This window comes from Balaenoptera physalus (assembly GCF_965194825.1).
Source record: "Balaenoptera physalus genome assembly, chromosome: 17".
Taxonomy (NCBI): Eukaryota; Metazoa; Chordata; class Mammalia; order Artiodactyla; family Balaenopteridae; genus Balaenoptera; species Balaenoptera physalus.
In genome coordinates, this window is record NC_138895.1 from 62,384,328 (window position 1) to 62,403,165 (window position 18,838).

Sequence of the window (18,838 nt, forward strand, 5' to 3'; positions counted from 1 at the left end):
CCATACAAATAACCCAATGAAAGTTTAGTATTAGTTGTTTTGTTTGTTTGTTTTTTTATACTGCAGGTTCTTATTAGGCATCACTTTTATACACATCAGTGTATACATGTCAATCACAATCCCCCAATTCAGCACACCACCATCCCCACCCCACCGCAGTTTTCCCCCTTGGTGTCCATATGTCCATTCTCTATATCTGTGTCTCAACTTCTGCCCTGCAAACCGGCTCATCTGTACCATTTTTCTGGGTTCCACATACATACATTAATATACGATATTTGTTTTTCTCTTTCTGGCTTACTTCAGTCTGTATGACAGTCTCTAGATCCATCCACTTCTCAACAAATGACTCAATTTCGTTCCTTTTTATGGCTGAGTAATATTCCATTGTATATATGTACCACTTCTTCTTTATCCATTCGTCTGTCGATGGGCATTTAGGTTGCTTCCATGACCTGGCTATTGTAAATAGTGCTGCAATGAACATTCGGGTGCATGTGTCTTTTTGAATTACGGTTTTCTCTGGGTATATGCCCAGTAGTGGGATTGCTGGGTCATATGGTAATTCTATTTTTAGTTTTTTAAGGAACCTCCATATTGTTCTCCATAGTGGCTGTATCAATTTACATTCCCACCAACAGTGCAAGAGGGTTCCCTTTTCTCCACACCCTCTCCAGCATTTGTTGTTTGTAGATTTTCTGATGATGCCCATTCTAACTGGTGTCAGGTGATACCTCATTGTAGTTTTGATTTGCATTTCTCTAATAATTAGTGATGTTGAGCATCTTTTCATGTGCTTCTTGACCATCTGTATGTCTTCTTTGGAGAAATGTCTATTTAGGTCTTCTGCCCATTTTTGGATTGGGTTGTTTGTTTCTTTAATATTGAGCTGAATGAGCTGTTTATATATTTTGGAGATTAATCCTTTGTCTGTTGATTCGTTTGCAAATATTTTCTCCCATTCCGAGGGTTATCTTTTCGTCTTGTTTATGGTTTCCTTTGCTGTGCAAAAGCTTTGAAGTTTCATAAGGTCCCATTTGTTTATTTTTGTTTTTATTTCCATTACTCTAGGAGGTGGATCAAAAAAGATCTTGCTGTGATTTATGTCAAAGAGTGTTCTTCCTATGTTTTCCTCTAAGAGTTTTATAGTGTCCAGTCTTAATATTTAGGTCTCGAATCCATTTTGAGTTTATTTTTGTGTATGGTGTTAGGGAGTATTCTAATTTCATTCTTTTACATGTAGCTGTCCAGTTTTCCCAGCACCACTTATTGAAGAGACTGTCTTTTCTCCATTGTATATCTTTGCCTCCTTTGTCATAGATTAGTTGACCATAGGTGCGTGGGTTAATCTCTGGGCTTTCTATCTTGTTCCATTGATCTATGTTTCTGTTTTTGTGCCAGTACCATATTGTCTTGATTACTGTAGCTTTGTAGTATAGTCTGAAGTCAGGGAGTCTGATTCCTCCAGCTCCATTTTTTTCCCTCAAGACTGCTTTGGCTATTCGGGGTCTTTTGTGTCTCCATACAAATTTTAAGATGATTTGTTCTAGCTCCGTAAAAAATGCCATTGGTAATTTGATAAGGATTGCATTGAATCTGTAGATTGCTTTGGGTAGTATGGTCATTTTCACAATATTGGTTCTTCCAATCCAAGAACATGGTATATCTCTCCATCTGTTGGTATCATCTTTAATTTCTTTCAGCAGTGTCTTATAGTTTTCTGCATACAGGTCTTTTGTCTCCCTAGGTAGGTTTATTCCTAGGTATTTTATTCTTTTTGTTGCAATGGTAAATGGGAGTGTTTCCATAATTTACCTTTCAGATTTTTCATCGTTATTGTATAGGAATGCAAGAGATTTCTGTGCATTAATTTTGTATCCTGCAACTTTACCACATTCATTGATTAGCTCTAGTCGTTTTCTGGTGGCATCTTTAGGATTCTATATGTATAGTATCATGTCATCTGCAAACAGTGACAGTTTTACTTCTTCTTTTCCAATTTGTATTCCTTTTATTTCTTTTTCTTCTCTGATTGCCGTGGCTAGGAGTTCCAGAACTATGTTGAATAATAGTGGTGAGAGTGGACATCCTTGTCTTGTTCCTGATCTTAGAGGAAATGCTTTCAGTTTTTCACCATTGAGAATGATGTTTGCTGTGGGTTTGTCATATATGGCCTTTATTATGTTGAGGTAGGTTCCCTCTATTCCCACTTTCTGGAGAGTTTTTATCATAAATGGGTGTTGAATTTTGTCAAAAGCTTTTTCTGCATCTAGTGAGATGATCATATGGTTTTTATTCTTCAATTTGTTAATATGGTGTATCACATTGATTGATTTGCGTATATTGAAGAATCCTTGCATCACTGGGATAAATCCCACTTGATCGTGGTGTATGATCCTTTTAATGTGTTGTTGGATTCTGTTTGCTAGTATTTTGTTGAGGATTTTTGCATCTATATTCATCAGTGATGTTGGTCTGTAATTTTCTTTTTTTGTAGTGTCTTTGTCTGGTTTTGGTATCAGGTGATGGTGGCCTCATAGAACGAGTTTGGGAGTGTTCCTTTCTCTGCAATTTTTTGGAAGAGTTTGAGAAGGATAGGTGTTAGCTCTTCTCTAAATCTTTGATAGAATTCACCTGTGAAGCCATCTGGTCCTGGACTTTTGTTTGTTGGAAGATTTTTAATCACACTTTCAATTTCATTACTTGTGTTTGGTCTGTTCATATTTTCTGTTTCTTCCTGGTTCAGTCTTGGAAGGTTATACCTTTCTAAAAATTTGTCCATTTCTTCCAGGTTGTCCATTTTATTGGCATAAAGTTGCTTGTAGTAGTCTCTTAGGATGCTTTATGTTTCTGTGGTGTCTGTTGTAACTTCTCCTTTTTCATTTCTGATTTTATTGATTTGAGTCCTCTCCCTATTTTTCTTGATGAGTCTGGCTAATGGCTTATCAATTTTGTTTATCTTCTCAAAGAACCAGCTTTTAGTTTTATTGATCTTTGCTATTGTTTTGTTTCTATTTCATTTATTTCTGCTCTGATCTTTATGATTTCTTTCCTTCTGCTAACTTTGGGTTTGGTTTGTTCTTCTTTCTCTAGTTTCTTTAGGTGTAAGGTTAGATTGTTTACTTGAGATTTTTCTTGTTTCTTGAGGTAGGCTTGTATAGCTATAAACTTCCCTCTTAGAACTGCTTTTGCTGCATCCCATAGGCTTTGGGTTGTCGTGTTTTCATTGTCATTTGTCTCTAGGTATTTTTTTATTTCCTCTTTGATTTCTTCAGTGATCTCTTGGTTATTTAGTAACGTATTGTTTAGCCTCCATGTGTTTGTCTTTTTTACATTTTTTTCCCTGTAATTCATTTCTAATCTCATAGCGTTGTGGTCAGAAAAGATGCTTGATATGATTTCAATTTTCTTAAATTTACTGAGGCTTTATTTGTGACCCAAGATGTGATCTATCCTGGAGAATGTTCCGTGCGCACTTGAGAAGAACGTGTAATCTGCTGTTTTTGGATGGAATGTCCTATATATATCAATTAAATCTATCTGGTCTATTGTGTCATTTAAAGCTTCTGTTTCCTTAATTATTTTCATTTTGGATGATCTGTCCATTGGTGTAAGTGAGGTGTTAAAATCCCTCACTATGATTGTGTTACTGTCGATTTCCTCTTTTATAGCTGTTAGCAGTTGCCTTATGTATTGAGGTGCTCCTATGTTGGGTGCATATATATTTTTAATTGTTATATCTTCTTCTTGGATTGATCCCTTGATCATTATGTAGTGTCCTTCCTTGTCTCTTGTAACATTCTTTATTTTAAAGTCTATTTTATCTGATATGAGTATAGCTACTCCAGCTTTCTTTTGATTTCCATTTGCATGGAATATCTTTTTCCATCCCCTCACTTTCAGTCTGTATGTGTCCCTAGGTCTAAAGTGGGTCTCTTGTAGACAGCATATATATGGGTCTTGTTTTTGTATCCATTCAGCCAGTCTATGTCTTTTGGTTGGGGCATTTAATCCATTCACGTTTAAGGTAATTATCGATATGTATGTTCCTATGACCATTTTCTTAATTGTTTTGGGTTTGTTTTTGTAGGTCCTTTTCTTCTCTTGTGTTTCCCACTTAGAGAAGTTCCTTTAGCATTTGTTGTAGAGCTGGTTTCGTGGTGCTGAATTCTCTTAGCTTTTGCTTGTCTGTAAAGTTTTTGATTTCTCCATCAAATCTAAATGAGATCCTTGCCGGGTAGAGTCATCTTGGTTGTAGGTTCTTCCCTTTCATCACTTTAAGTATATCATGCCACTCCCTTCTGGCTTGCAGAGTTCCTGCTGAGAAATCAGCTGTTAACCTTATGGGAGTTCCCTTGTATGTTATTTGTCGTTTTTCCCTTGCTGCTTTCAATAATTTTTCTTTGTCTTTAATTTTTGCCACTTTGATTACTATGTGTCTCAGCGTGTTTCTCCTTGGGTTTATCCTGTATGGGACTCTCTGCGCTTCCTGGACTTGGGTGGCTATTTCCTTTCCCATGTTAGGGAAGTTTTCGACTATAATCTCTTCAAATATTTTCTCGGGTCCTTTCTCTCTCTCTTCTCCTTCTGGGACCCCTATAATGCGAATGTTGTTGCGTTTAATGTTTTCCCAGAGGTCTCTTAGGCTGTCTTCATTTCTTTTCATTCTTTTTTCTTTAGTCTGTTCCACAGCAGTGAATTCCACCATTCTGTCTTCCAGGTCACTTATCTGTTCTTCTGCCTCAGTTATTCTGCTATTGATTCCTTCTAGTGTAGTTTTCATTTCAGTTATTGTATTAGTCATCTCTGTTTGTTTGTTCTTTAATTCTTCTAGGTCTTTGTTAATCATTTCTTGCATCTTCTCAATCTTTGCCTCCATTCTTATTCCGAGGTCCTGGATCATCTTCACTATCATTATTCTGAATTCTTTCTCTGGAAGGTTGCCTATCTCCACTTCATTTAGTTGTTTTTCTGGGGTTTTTTCTTGTTCCTTCATCTGGTACATAGCCCTCTGCCTTTTCATCTTGTCTATCTTTCTGTAACTGTGGTTTTTGGTCCACAGGCTGCAGGATTCTGGGCTATTGACTTTTAAGTACAACATAGAGTTCATAATTAAAATATGATCTCTAATTGCTGACAAGTTCATTGGCGTAAACATAGAGACAACTGTAGAGTAAGAGTACATATCTATAAAAGCAGTTTTAATATCTACTTCATTATTTCTGTAAATTAAATGAGTATAGCGGCTAGTACTGTCCAGGAGATGTTCAAAAAATTGTGGCTATTGTGTGTAATCACCTCTTAATTTGACATGAGTACTACTCACGTTATGGAAAATCATTTAACGTGCTATGCAGTAGTAGTTCCCCAACATAATTTTGCATCAGAATCACCTGTGTAGTTCTTTAAAAGCAAATTTCCAAATTATATCTGACAGGTAGAATCAGAAATTCTGAGGTTGCGTCTCTAAACCTTGATACACTGATCATTTTTTAACCAATTTCCTGGGAACAGTGGCTCTAGACATTTAAGTCATCAGAGATCCCTTTACAAGCAAGCCTTCTTCCATGTCCCTTAGCATTGGTCAGATTTTAGACTTTTTGATGCGTGCCCAGGATTAAAATTTTTAAGTACAGAAACGCAGAAGGATCTTATAATTAACATGAAATTCTTAAAAATACTTTTAATATTTTTCTGTAGGTATGTTTTTTGTCTTTTTTTTGTTCTATGAATATATATGAGAATTATCATAGGGAGGCAACATCACATGGAACATCATCAAATCTAAGATGCCAATGTATGTAATGTGCAGAATTATTTTATGAAGTACTTAAAGAGAAAAAAAAAATTGACAAAATGCCTTCTTAGGACACAATTTTTATTAGACTTATTTCTGGTACTACTTTAGACTTATTAAGGCATAAATGATATATGACCCAATCAGCTTGGGCATTTTCAGTATAATTTTGTGCTATGGCAGAGAAAGTTTTGTTAGCATTTCCTATTTGTCTAAACTAACGGTTTTATTTTTTCACCAGTTGAGTCACATGTTGCTGAAGGCTTTTGCAGCCTTTGTTGAAAGTCAGCAAGAATTTTCTGTCAGATTGATATTTGACGCCTTAATGATAGTTCTACACTATGCATGAATCTTTCACACCAGCAGTTCATTACTTAGAATTGTCTTCCATTATTAAATGGAACTAGAAATTTTCTCCTTTCAGTCTCCACTCTTGTCTGGTAATGAGAATTCCTTTTGCAGATAACCCAGTAACAAACATATCACAGTTTCATCTACTTATTGGGAACGTCCATTTCCTTGAGCAAGTGAAACTTTTTCTTGTTGATTTTCAAGGATCATAGAGTATCTGTTCTATTTAGTACATATCATATAGTTTTCAAAAGTAGCTGAAACTTATATCAACAGTGTGTGGAGTTATGGTGATCCACATGGCATTATTAGTAATGCTATTTTTAACTATTCTGGTAGTGATGTAATCATATCTTCTTCTTGATTAACTTACATTTTTGTAATTATTGTTAATTGGGTATCAATGAGATTAAGCAACATTTTAAATGTTTCTTGGGCATTTTTATGAACTCTCCTTTGAAGTGACTTTATTTCTTACAGCCATTTTTCTTTTAAAATTTCTATTTTTTCTTAACTATGTAAAGTTTATATTTTCAGAAAATAGGCACTTTTTATTATATGTATTGTAAATATCTTCTCCTACACTGTGGCTTGCCTTTTCACTATCTTAGTTGTGTCTTTGAATAAACAGAATTTCTTAATTTCAAAGTACTCTAGCTTATGAATATTTTCCTTTATGGTTAGTTATCTTTTGTGTTCTGTTAAAGAAATATTTTCTTAACTCCTCCAAAAGGGAGGCACTTTTCTATATTATTTTATAGTGGACTTATTGATTTCCCTTTCACATTTAGAGTTTCAGTCCACTCAGTATAGAGTGTGAGGTAGGGGTTAAATTTACTTTACCTTTTTTTCACTTGCATATCTGACTAATCCAACATGATTTATTAAATACCTATTATGTTCCAACTGCTCTGAAAATTTACCTTTGTTATATATTGTCTATGTTTGTCTGTTAATGAACTCTAATTCTGCTTCTTTATGTGTCTGTCCTTCCACCAACAACTGTCTTAACTACACTAGTTTTGTAAAAAAAAAAAAGAAAAAGTCTTAATATTTAATAGAGCAAGTTCTTCCTTTTTTTCTTCTACTTCAGACTGTCCTGCTAGTCTTGAATCTTAATAATTCTATATAAATTTTAGAATAAGCTTTTTAAGTTTTGAAAAAAAAAATGTTGAAATTTTGGTTGAGATTGCACTGAATCTACCAACCAATTTGAGGAGAACTGACATTTCACAGTATTGAATCTTTCAATCCATGAACAGTTTTATTTAATATTAAGGTTTTTTTTTACATTTTCTGTTCATTATCGTTTATGTGTATCTTTGTAGAGATCTTGCACATTTTAGTGAAATTTATTCTTATGTTTTGCTCTTTTAATATTTTTGAAGTTATTGTATATGATACTTTTTAAATGACTGTAAGATTTTTAGTGATGTTTCCTTTTCCATTCCTCTTATTGATTGTTATGTCTCCTTTGTTTTTTATTATTCTTCAGTTTATTCAGGTGCTTATCAGTGTTTTTGTCTTTTCAAAGAATCAGGTTTTAATTTTGTTAGGGCTGTATAATGTGTGTTTGTTTTCCATCTTAATAATTTTGGGGTTTATATTTGTAATTTATTTCCTTATATTTTCTTTAGGTGTCATTTGCTGAAATTTTCTCAAGGTATTAAAAGCAATGCTTAACTCATTAATTTTTACCTATTCACCTTTTCCGACACAAGGCTATACATATTTTTCGAATCATAGTTTTCATTGCACTCCAGAGTTTTAATATATAATGTTTTGTTGTCACTCAGGTCAAAATATTTTCTCATTTTCGTTTTAATTCATTCTTTGACCCATACAGTATTGTAGAAATATATTTTTTAATTTCCAAATATTTACGGATTTTCTAGTAATGTTCTTTTATTGATTTATAGCTTATTTGTATTGATTTCAGTTTTTCTTGGACTAGAAGAAGAATGTAAAGTTAATGAGAAAGTATAGAGACATAAACTGAATGGTTAGCTAGTTAGATGTCAGTAAGCTGGTAATGATATTGGGATTGCACAGAAAAGCCAAAACAGTGTTTTGTGTTTTTTTAACCCATACTGATTTGTAGTGAAATATGATTATTTGTTATTCCATGAGATTAGTTGTCAAAGTATGTTGAAATCAGCATGATAGGAAAAAATAAAGGTATTTTTAAAAGTTTTTTTAAATATTCTAAATCCCTAGAGTGATGAATTTTGGAGGATAAATCTTTCCTAATTCTTTAGGTTGTAATATTTATAAACTGAATCATTTGCTTATTTATTTGGCCAACATTTGTTGAGCACCTACTATGTGCCAAGCATTATGTTATTTTGTTTGGATCTGATCTGAACAGAATAACTGTGGATATATTCTAAGGCTTCCTTAGGAAAAATAAAAGTGATATAGTACCATATACTTTTCTTTTAATAAACTCAAATTTTACAATCATAACTTTTTCTAGCATGTGAAGAAGACTTAACCACTTGTGGACATAATTATTTTTTATGTAGCATAGAATTTGGACTTTGAAAATACATTACTTAAAATAGTCAGAAATTATTATTACTGGAGTTAAGTTTGCACAGATTTGCATCATCTATGCAGAAGCTAAAAATATTGTAAGGCAATTCAATAATACATTTTATTCCATTTCTTAATATCACCTTATGAGAGTTGCACCTTAAGACAAATTGTATATGATTGCCTGCTATATCTACTGGTCAACTTTTTTTTCTATTCCTTACCAAGTGGGAAAGTAAGCCCTCATAATAAGTATCAATAAATATTAATATATCAGTATAAGAATAACAGTTAGACAGCCTGCCAAATTAAGTGGAGAAAACATATAAATCAAATAATAAAAAGGATTTATTTCCTTTCCATCTTGTTATAACTTGAAAAAACAACTAAGTAGAAAACATAAAGGAAGAAAATAGGACAAAAGTACAGTCAGTCTTCTTATTACAGATTCCATATTAACAAATTCACCTACTCACTAAAATGCTTTTGTAACCCCAAAATCAATATTCAAAGCAGTTTCATGCTCATTTGTAGACATGCAGAGTATCAAAAAAACACACATAAAATGAGATTCTGTACTGATTGACTGACAAAAAATGTGACAGCAACTCCCAGAAATCTAACCCTGAATTTCCCCTAAGAGCAATGTGATTCAGTATTCACTAATTTGGTGTTCACAGCAACTTTATAAAATATAACTACCATGAATAATGAGAATAAGTTGCACTTTAATAGGAGATAGGTAGACAGAAGTTTGGTGAGCATCTGATAAGTCTATACATGACAGTACTTATGAGCACCTAATTTTAGCCCCCAAATTTTTCTTGTTACACTTAATGAAAGAAACCAAACCAGGAGGAGCTTCAAGATGGCAGAAGAGTAAGACGCGGAGATCACCTTCCTCTCCACAGATACATCAGAAATACATCTACATGTGGAACAGCTCCTACAGAACACCTACTGACGCTGGCAGAACACCTCAGACCTCTCAAAAGGCAAAAAACTCCCCATGTACCTGGGTAGGGCAAAAGAAAAAAGAAAAAACAGAGATTAAACAATAGGGATGGGACCTTCACCAGTAGGAGGGAGCTGTGAAGGAGGAAAGCTTTCCACACACTAGGAAGCCCCTTCGCGGGCGGAGACTGCGGGTGGCAGAGGGGGGAAACTTCGGAGCCACGGAGGAGAGCGCAGCAACAGGGGTGCGGAGGGCAAAGCAGAGAGATTTCTACACAGAGGATCGGTGCCGACCAGCACTCACCAGCCCGAGAGGCCTGTCTGCTCACCCGCTGGGATGAGCGGGGGCTGGGAGCTGAGGCTCGGGCTTCGGAGGTCGGATCGCAGGGAGAGGACTGGGGTTGGCGGCGTGAGCACAGCCTGAAGGGGGCTAGTGTGCCACGGCTAGCTGGGAGGGAGTCCAGGAAAAAGTCTGGACCTGCCGAAGAGGCAAGAGACTTTTTCTTGCCTCTTTGTTTCATGGTGCGACAGGAGAGGGGATTAAGAGCGCTGCTTAAAGGAGCTCCAGAGACAGGCGCGAGCTGCAGCTATCAGCATGGACAGCAGAGACGGGCATGAGATTCTAAGGCTGCTGCTGCTGCCACCAAGAAGCCTGTGTGCAAGCACAGGTCACTATCCACACCTCCCCTCCTGGGAACCTGTGCAGCCCACCACTGCCAGGGTCCCGTGATCCAGGGACAACTTCCCTGGGAGAACATATGGTGTGCCTCAGGCTGCTGCAACGTCACGCTGCCTCTGCCGCTGCAGGCTCGCTCCGCATCTGGCGAAAAACTGCCAGAGATCTCCATCTCAACGCCAAGACGCAGCTTCACTCAATGACCAGCAAGCTATAGTGCTGGACACCCTATGCCAAACAACTAGCAAGACAGGAACACAACCCCATCCATCAGCAGAGAGGCTGCCTAAAATCATAAAAAGGCCACAGACACCCCAAAACACACAACCAGACGTGGACCTGCCCACCAGGAAGACAAGATCCAGCCTCATCCACCAGAATACAGGCACTACTCCCCTCCACCAGGAAGCCTACACAACCCACTAAAACAACCTTAGGCACTGGGGGCAGACACCAAAAACAACGGGAACTATGAACCTGCAGCATGCGAAAAGAAGACCACAAACAGTAAGTTAAGCAAAATGAGAAGACAGAAAAACACACAGCAGATGAAAGAGCAAGGCAAAAACCCACCAGACCAAACAAATGAAGAGGAAATAGGCAGTCTTCCTGAAAAAGAATTCAGAATAATGATAGTAAAGATGATCTAAAATCTTGAAAATAGAATGGAGAAATAAAAGACACATTTCACAAGGACCTAGAAGAACTAAAGAGCAAACAAACAATGATGAACAACACAATAAATGAAATTAAAAATTCTCTAGAAGGGATCAGTAACAGAATAACTGAGGCAGAAGAACGGATAAGTGACCTGGAAGATAAAAGAGTGGAAATAACTACTGCAGAGCAGAATAAAGAAAACAGAATGAAAACAATCGAGGACAGTCTCAGAGACCTCTGGGACAACATTAAACGCACCAACTTTCTAATTATAGGGGTCCCAGAAGAAGAAGAGAAAAAGAAAGGGACTGAGAAAATATTTGAAGAGATTATAGTTGAAAATTTCCCTAATATGGGAATGGAAATAATCAAGTCCACGAAGTGCAGAGAGTCCCATACAGGATAAACCCAAGTAGAAACACGTCAAGACACATATTAATCAAGCTATCAAAAATTAAATACAAAGAAAAAATATTAAAAGCAGCAAGGGAAAAACAACAAATGACACACAAGGGAATCCCCATAAGGTTAACAGCTGATATTTCAGCAAAAACTCTGCAAGCCAGAAGGGAGTGGCAGGACATATTTAAAGTGATGAAAGAGAAAAACATACAACCAAGATTACTCTACTCAACAAGGACCTCATTCAGATTTGATGGAGAAAGTAAAACCTTTACAGACAAGCAAAAGCTAAGAGAATTCAGCACCAGCAAACCAGCTTTACAACAAATGCTAAAGGAACTTCTCTAGGCAGGAAACACAAGAGAAGGAAAAGACCTACAAAAACAAACCCAAAACAATTAAGAAAATGGTAATAGGAACATACATATTGATAATTACCTTAAATGTAAATGGATTAAATGCTCCAACCAAAAGACATAGACTGGTTGAATGGATACAAAAACAAGACCCATATATGTACTGTCTACAAGAGACCTACTTCACACCTAGGCACACATACAGACTGAAAGGGGATGGAAAAAGATATTCCATGCAAATGGAAATCAAAAGAAAGCTGGAGTGGCAATTCTCATATCAGACAAAATAGACTTTAACATAAAAACTATTACAAGAGACAAAGAAGGAAACTACATAATGATCAAGGGATCGATCCAAGAATAAGATATAACAATTGTAAATATTTATGCACCCAACATAGGAGCACCTCAATACATAAGGCAAATACTAACAGCCATAAAAGGGGAAATCGACAGCAACACAATCATAGTAGGGGACTTTAACACCCCACTTTCACCAAAGGACAAAGCATCCAAAATGAAAATAAACAAGGAAACACAAGCTTTAAATGATACATTAAACTAGATGGACTTGATTGATATTTATAGGACATTCCATCCAAAAACACCAGAATACACACTATTCTCAAGTGCTCATGGAACATTCTCCAGGATAGATCATATCTTGGGTCACAAATCAAGCCTTGGTAAATTTAAGAAAATTGAAATCGTATCAAGTATCTTTTCCAACCACAACGCTATGAGACTAGATATCAATTACAGGAAAAAATCTGCAAAAAAATACAAACACATGGAGGCTTAACAATACACTACTTAATAACCAAGAGATCACTGAAGAAATCAAAGAGGAAATCAAAAAATGCCTAGAAACAAATGACAATGAAAACACGATGACCCAAAACCTATGGGATGCAGCAAAAGCAGTTCTAAGAGGAAAGTTTATAGGAATACAATCCTACCTTAAGCAACAAGAAAAATCTCAAATAAACAACCTAACATTACACCTAACCCAATTAGAGAAAGAAGAACAAAAAAAAAATCCAAAGTTAGCAGAAGGAAAGAAACCACAAAGATCAGATCAGAAATAAATGAAAAAGAAATGAAGGAAACAATAGCAAAGATCAATAAAACTAAAAGCTGATTCTTTGAGAAGATAAACAAAAGTGATAAACCATTAGCCAGACTCATCAAGAAAACAAGGGAGAAGACTCAGATCACTAGAATTAGAATTGAAAAAGGAGAAGTAACAACTGACACTGCAGAAATACAAAGGATCATGAGAGATTACTACAAGCAACTATATGCCAATAAAATGGACAACCTGGAAGAAATGGACAAAGTCTTAGAAATGCACAACCTTCCGAGACTGAACCAGGAAGAAATAGAAAATATGAACAGACCAATCACAAGCACTGAAATTGAAACTGTGATCAAAAATCTTCCAACAAACAAAAGCCCAGAACCAGATGGCTTCACGGGCGACTTCTATAAACATTTAGAGAAGAGCTAACACCCATCCTTCTCAAACTCTTACAAAATATAGCAGAGGGAGGGACAGTCCCCAACTCATTCTACGAGGCCACCATCACTCTGATACCAAAACCAGACAAAGATGTCACAAAGAAAGAAAACTACAGGCCAATATCATTGATGAACATAGATGCAAAAATCCTCAACAAAATACTAGCAAACAGAATCCAACAGCACATTAAAAGGATCATACACCATGATCAAATGGGGTTTATCCCAGGAATGCAAGGATTCTTCAATATACGCAAATCAATCAATGTGATACACCATATTAACAAATTGAAGGAGAAAAACCATATGATCATCTCAATAGATGCAGAGAAAGCTTTTGACAAAATTCAACACACATTTATGATAAAAACCCTCCAGAAAGTAGGCATAGAGGGAACTTTCCTCAACATAATAAAGGCCATATATGACAAACACACAGCCAACATCGTCCTCAACAGTGAAAAACAGAAACCATTTCCACTAAGATCAGGAACAAGACAAGGTTGCCCACTCTCACCACTATTATTCAACATAGTTTTGGAAGTTTTAGCCACAGCAGTCAGAGAAGAAAAAGAAATAAAAGGAATCCAAATCAGAAAAGAAGAAGTAAAGCTGTCACTGTTTGCAGATGACATGATACTATACATAGAGAATCCTAAAGATGCTACCAGAAAACTACTAGAGCTACTCAATGAATTTGGTAAAGTAGCAAGATGCAAAATGAATGCACAGAAATCTCTAGCATTCCTATACACTAATGATGAAAAATCTGAAAGTAAAATTAAGAAAACACTCCCATTTACCATTGCAACAAAAAGAATAAAATATCTAGGCATAAACCTACCTAAGGAGACAAAAGGCCTGCATGCAGAAAACAATAAGACACTGATGAAAGAAATTAAAGATGATGCAAAAAGATGGAGAGATATACCATGTTCTTGGATTGGAAGAATCAATATTGTCAAAATGATTATACTACCCAAAGCAATCTACAGATTCAGTGCAATCGCTATCAAACTACCTCTGACATTTTTCACAGAACTAGAACAAAAAATTTCACAATTTGTATGGAAACACAAAAGACCCCAAATAGCCAAAGCAATCTTGAGAAAGAAAAATGGAGCTGGAGGAATCAGGCGCCCTGACTTCAGACTATAATACAAAGCTACAGTAATCAAGACAGTATGGTACTGGCACAAAAACAAATATTGATCAATGGAACAGGATAGAAAGCCCAGAGATAAACCCATGCACATATGGTCACCTTATCTTTGATAAAGGAGGCAAGAATATACAGTGGAGAAAAGACAACCTCTTCAATAAGTGGTGCTGGGAAAATTGGACAGGTACATGTAAAAGTATGAAATTAGAACACTCCCTAACGCCATACAGGACAATAAACTCAAATTGGATTAAAGACCTAAATGTAAGGCCAGACACTATCAAACTCTTAGAGGAAAACATAGGCAGAACACTCTATGACATGAATCACAGCAAGATCCTTTTTGACCCTCCTCCTAGAGAAATGGAAATAAAAACAAAAATAAACAAATGGGACCTAATGAAACTTAAAAGCTTTTTTTTTTTTTTAATTTTTATTTATTTATTTTTATTTATTTATGGCTGTGTCGGGTCTTCGTTTCTGTGCGAGGGCTTTCTCTAGTTGCGGCAAGTGGGGGGCCACTTTTCATCGCGGTGCGTGGGCCTCTCACTGTCGCGGCCTCTCTTGTTGCGGAGCACGGGCTCTAGACGCGCAGGCTCAGTAGTTGTGGCTCACGGGCCCAGTTGCTCCGCGGCATGTGGGATCTTCCCAGACCAGGGCTCGAACCCGTGTCCCCTGCATTGGCAGGCAGATTCTCAACCACTGCGCCACCAGGGAAGCCCAACTTAAAAGCTTTTGCACAGCAAAGGAAACCATAAACAAGACAAAAAGACAACCCTCAGAATGGGAGAAAATATTTGCAAATGAAGCAACTGACAAAGGATTAATCTCCAAAATATACAAGCAGCTCATGCAGCTCAATATCAAAAAAACAAACAACCCAATCCAAAAATGGGCAGAAGACCTAAATAGACATTTCTCCAAAGAAGATATACAGATTGCCAACAAACACATGAAAGAATGGTCAACATCATTAATCATTAGAGAAATGCAAATCAAAACTACAATGAGGTATCAACTCACACCAGTCAGAATGGCCATCATCAAAAAATCTAGAAACAATAAATGCTGGAGAGGGTGTGGAGAAAGGGGAACCCTCTTGCACTGTTGGTGGGGATGTAAATTGATACAGCCACTCTGGAGAACAGTATGGAGGTTCCTTAAAAATCTTAAAATAGAACTACCATACGACCCAGCAATCCCACTGCTGGGCTTATACCCTGAGAAAACCATAATTCGAAAAGAGTCATGTACCAAAATGTTCATTGCAGCTCTATTTACAATAGCCAGGACATGGATGCAACCTAAGTGTCCGTCCACAGATGAATGCATAAAGAAGATGTGGCACATATATACAATGGAATACTTTTTAGCCATAAAAAGAAACGAAATTGAGTTATTTGTAGTGAGGTGGATGGACGTAGAGTCTGTCATACAGAGTGAAGTAAGTCAGAAGGAGAAAAACAAATACCATATGCTAACACATATATATGGAATCTAAGGAAAAAGAAAAATGGTCATGAAGAACCTATGGGCAAGACGGGAATAAAGACACAGACGTACTAGAGAATGGACTTGAGGATATGGGGAGGGGGAAGGGTAAGCTGTGACAAAGTGAGAGAGTGGCATGGACATATATACACTACCAAACGTAAAATAGATAGCTAGTGGGAAGCAGCCACATTGCACAGGGAGTTCAGCTCGGTGCTTTGTGACCACCTAGAAGGGTGGGATAAAGAGGGTGGGTGGGAGGGAGACGCAAGAGGGAAGAGATATGGGAACATATGTATATGTATAACTGATTCACTTTGTTATAAAGCAGAAACTAACACACCATTGTAAAGCAATTACACTCCAATAAAGATGTTAAAGAAAAAAAGAAACCAAACCAAAAGTGGATCAGAGACAGAATAAAATGCAGCAAGGATTTGTCTCTAGGGGGACCAGAGGAAGAGAAAATTGAAACTGAGGCATCTAAATCTTTAAATAACTTTGGAAACTAGTCCAAAGTTCTCTACTTGAAGAAAGTTTACTAGAAATCTTCAAAAGGGCATTCAGTTCCCATAGGATTCGTCATTATCTCACCCTGGGTGGTTTAAGATATTGATGCTAGAAATATTTCCTTATGCATAAGAATACATTTATTTTGTGTTTTTATTCAGTTGGAGGGTTTATGCTTTTTTTAAAATTGATTTCACAAATAGCAACTCAACCCTATCTATATATGTAGCCAGAATTCATCCAGTGCTTAACATCAAGTACATGCTGTACACACTAGGTCTCTACAAATAGCTGATGAATTTTTATGAATTAGTGAAAAATGAATTACATACGTTTGGGATTCAGAGGTGGAGACAGATGTGCCTGGCCATCAAGAGGCTATTTTTAAAGTCATAATAGTATTCATCCCATGAATGAAGCAGTGCATCAGGAAAGTCATTTCAAGGAAGTGATCTGCTAGGCAGGGAGAGCTCCAGCCAAAAGTAAGATACTTAATTAAAATGCCTTTTTTTTTTTTTAAAGTACACCATTCAGTTGTTTTTAGTATATTCACAGACTGGTGCAACCAACACCAGAACCAATTTTAGAACATTTTCATCAACACAAGAGATAATCCCACCCCCCATAAGCAGTCATTCCTCATTCCTGTCACCCCTGTCCCTGGTCACCACTGCTCTGCTTTCTGTCTCCATGGATTTACTTCTTTGGGTCATTTCATAGAAATGGAATCATTCAATATGTGGCCTGTCGTGTCTGGCTTCTTTCAGTGAGACCATGCTTTCAAGGTTCAGCCATGCTGTAGTGTGTGTCACTATTTCATTCCTTTTTTTTTTTTTTTTTTTTTTTTTTTTTAGTATTAGTTGTTTTGTTTGTTTGTTTGTTTGTATTGCAGGTTCTTATCAGTCATCAATTTTATACAATCAGTGTATACATGTCAATCCCAATCGCCCAATTCAGCACACCACCATCCCCACCCCACCGCGGTTTTCCCCCCTTGGTGTCCATACGTTTGTTCTCTACATCTGTGTCTCAACTTCCATCCTGCAAACCGGTTCATCTGTAACATTTTTCTAGGTTCCACATACATACGTTAATATACAATATTTGTTTTACTCTTTCTGACTTACTTCACTCTGTATGACAGTCTCTAGATCCATCAATGTCTCAACAAATGACTCAATTTCATTCCTTTTTATGGCTGAGTAATATTCCATTGTATATATGTACCACTTCTTCTTTATCCATTCGTCTGTCGATGGGCATTTAGGTTGCTTCCATGACCTGGCTATTGTAAATAGTGCTGCAATGAACATTCGGGTGCATGTGTCTTTTTGAATTACGGTTTTCTCTGGGTATATGCCCAGTAGTGGGATTGCTGGGTCATATGGTAATTCTATTTTTAGTTTTTTAAGGAACCTCCATATTGTTCTCCATAGTGGCTGTATCAATTTACATTCCCACCAACAGTGCAAGAGGGTTCCCTTTTCTCCACACCCTCTCCAGCATTTGTTGTTTGTAGATTTTCTGATGATACCCATTCTAACTGGTGTGAGGTGATACCTCATTGTAGTTTTGATTTGCATTTCTCTAATAGTTAGTGATGTTGAGCATCTTTTCATGTGCTTCTTGACCATCTGTATGTCTTCTTTGGAGAAATGTCTATTTAGGTCTTCTGCCCATTTTTGGATTGGGTTGTTTGTTTCTTTAATATTGAGCTAAATGAGCTGTTTATATATTTTGGAGATTAATCCTTTGTCCGTTGATTCATTTGCAAATATTTTCTCCCATTCTGAGGGTTGTCTTTTCGTCTTGTTTATGGTTTCCTTTGCTGTGCAAAAGCTTTGAAGTTTCATTACGTCCCATTTGGTTTTTTTTTGTTTTTATTTCCATTACTCTAGGAGGTGAATCATAAAAGATCTTGCTGTGATTTATGTCAAAGAGTGTTTTTCCTATGTTTTCCTCTAAGAGTTTGATAGTGTCTGGCCTTACATTTAGGTCTCGAATCCATTTTGAGTTTATTTTTGTGTATGGTGTTAGGGCGTATTCTAATTTCATTCTTTTACATGTAGCTCTCCAGTTTTCCCAGCACCACTTATTGAAGAGACTGTCTTTTCTCCATTGTATATCTTTGCCTCCTTTGTCATAGATTAGTTGACCATAGGTGCGTGGGTTTATCTCTGGGCTTTCTATCTTGTTCCATTGATCTATGTTTCTGTTTTTGTGCCAGTACCATATTATCTTGATTACTGTAGCTTTGTAGTATAGTCTGATGTCAGGGAGTCTGATTCCTACAGCTCCGTTTTTTTCCCTCAAGACTGCTTGGGCTATTCGGGGTCTTTTGTGTCTCCATACAAATTTTAAGATGATTTGTTCTAGTTCCATAAAAAAATGCCATTGGTAATTTGATAAGGATTGCATTGAAT